Consider the following 2,819-nt stretch of genomic DNA (forward strand, 5'->3'; position numbering starts at 1 on the left):
GTTTTAACATAATTCGAAATACATTATTTTATCTCTTAAACATTGAGTTGTGGCTATATGCTTAATTGTATGTTATTATTAAGCCATCTTCAAAAAGTTTAAAAATGAATTTATTTCTCTTTAACTAAAATTTTTTCTATCAATCTTTTAATTTTTTTATTAATTAATAAAAAAAATATATTAAGTCCTGAAGATTCCACAATTTTCTTTTCTATCATGAAATATTTAACGTAAGATGTAGGTCATTATATCTTGTAGAATAAACGCAATCATAAACAAAACCAAAGTAGTAATATCACTTATTAAATTTAGCAATTTAATAATTTTTTATATTAATTTTTTAAATTCTTGCTTAATCTTTTATATAATTTTTCTGAAAGAAAAGATAAAAAAATATATAAATATACATAATTTTTAATTATTCGAAATAATAATTGTAATGCAAATACGTATGATTAAAGACTTTATAAAAAATTACAAAAAAAATATTCGAAAAATAAAATTTGAATGACCTATGTTCGAATGATATTTTTTTGGCCTCTGAATTCATTCTCTGAAGTAGAGAATACCTAATTACAGAATCACCTTATGTATCATAAATGTCTCCTAATATAATTCACCGTATTTATTTGTGTTACATATTGGAAATTAGTTATCTAATATATGCACGCGTACGCGCTTAATGTATAGTTCTGTTTTCCCTTCCCCGGAATACCTATAGAGCGTTTCATGTAATACGGCGCAATTAAGCTAAATTTTCTTTCGAAACTTGTAACGTATGGATACGGACCGATTGTGATGTAGCTACGATACGTGCAATTAAGATAGGGCTCTCTATTTAAGAAAAGAGAAAGAAATAGACATTATAAGGTAACTGCGATACAAAGATCGCAAAGCTCGAGAATTCGGAATTGTCGAAGGAGGCTCTTGAATAAAAGTCGAGATGCGCGTTTCTCTTCTCGGGAGTGATACGTAAAACAACGACAAATGAATAGTAAGGCAAGCGCGCATATATGTTATTTCTGATGCCGTGTAGGTAATGATCTTTCTTTTTCCTAATCCAGCAACACGAAAATTGCGAATCGCAACCGATCGGCTTCCGTTTCTTCATAAATTTCGTTTTCGAAACATTTCCCGTCTCTCGACCGCATGAGGAGAGACACGAACGAAGCGAGGATATCGCGAGGCTCCAGTGTGCCTTCTTATATCTGCCCTGCAGAATACAAACAGTTAATATTACATAAATATTATAATTTTCCACTCAATACTATAAATTTAACATAACCAAAGAGTTCTATGATATATTGAAGAACGTCTTTTACTAAATTATAGGAAACTGTGGCTTGATAGATAAAAGGAAGGTAAATGAATGCTTGTCTTTCTGCAAACAGCATCAGTCAGTTAATGAGTTCTACAAAGAAAACAGTACAATATTAAACAAAGTATCTTGTAAGACCATAATGTGAATACACAATGAATAGATAATAAAAAGTCAAGCGGATCTTTAATGCTTAAATAATTCGATATAAATTATACAGCTATTTTTATTATAAAACTTTTGTATAAAATATTTTTTGATATCTCAAATAATTTTTAAGATATAACGAAAAAGGTAAAAATTGCTTATAAAAGAGTGATTTCATTCCTTCAAACCGTTTTTTCGTCGCAATTGATATTTTCTAAATTTTTTTTATTCTATTTGTACACAAAATTTCATTAAAATCAGTATTTGCACCTCACATTTCCTTTGTTAATCTCTAATCCTTTGTTAATCTATATTGTTGAAAAAATTATAACATTGAAATAATATAATGATTGAAGTGATACTGTTTATATTTTGCGGGGCAAGAATCCAAAATACCAAATTGCGACGTCACCAAAGAAACAAAAAAAAGAACGTTCTGCGAGAGCCCGCGGGCTGCGCAACTCGTTACCTGCATGTCCACGTAATGATTTTGTTGTTTCCTATAATATTTAAAGCGGAACTTGGGAAAGTACGCCGGGCAAAGAGAATGTGATTCTGCTTAAATCGGGCGGCAGAACTTGGTACGCCGCCCGATCGTTTTTCGCTCTCTATTTTTTATACGGCCGTTCAATAATCAGTTCTGATCACTCATCGTCATACCTGTTACGGCGATTATCGGCGTCACGTCCCGTCGAGATTACTACTTTGTCGTATGAAGTTCTGTAGTTTCGATAACTTTACCATACGCGCTGTTACCATTACAGAATCTGTAGAACTTTCTGTGGCCTTGCGAAAATTGCCTCCATCAATCTGCGAAGAAAGTGCGTGCGTCGATCGATGCTCCGTTTTGTGCTGATTGATTTAACGAATACGTTTTTTTTCTCAATATTTTGTACTCGAAAGAATACTGGCAATTTTACTCGATGTAAAAAAAAGAAATGTTTGAATTACAACTCCTCTTGTAAACTGTGCGTTTATTTATTTTTTTTTACAATAGGAAGGAAATCATTTCAAGATCGATTTAAGTAAAGTTTTAAGATGATTATACTCTGTTCAACGAGAGAATGATCTCGGTTTGCGCATAGCAGGCAATGTAACGCTGTATAACACTATGAACACCTGCGCAAAATGGACGAATTTTCATCGATCCGAAGTTATTCTCTCGTTGAACGGAGTATAGTTTATCATTTTGGATACATTTACAATGTTTATTTCTCAAAAATATAAGAATAACGGTCTTATTAAATATATCTTAAACTCCACCAAAAGAATATTGAGGAACTTTTTATTTTTTATTGTCTATTGTTGCTGACAACTGAAACAATTTGTCTTCATCAAATAAACTCATGAGATG

The sequence above is a fragment of the Atta colombica genome, unplaced genomic scaffold (genome assembly GCF_001594045.1).
Source record: "Atta colombica isolate Treedump-2 unplaced genomic scaffold, Acol1.0 scaffold30, whole genome shotgun sequence".
NCBI lineage: Eukaryota > Metazoa > Arthropoda > Insecta > Hymenoptera > Formicidae > Atta > Atta colombica.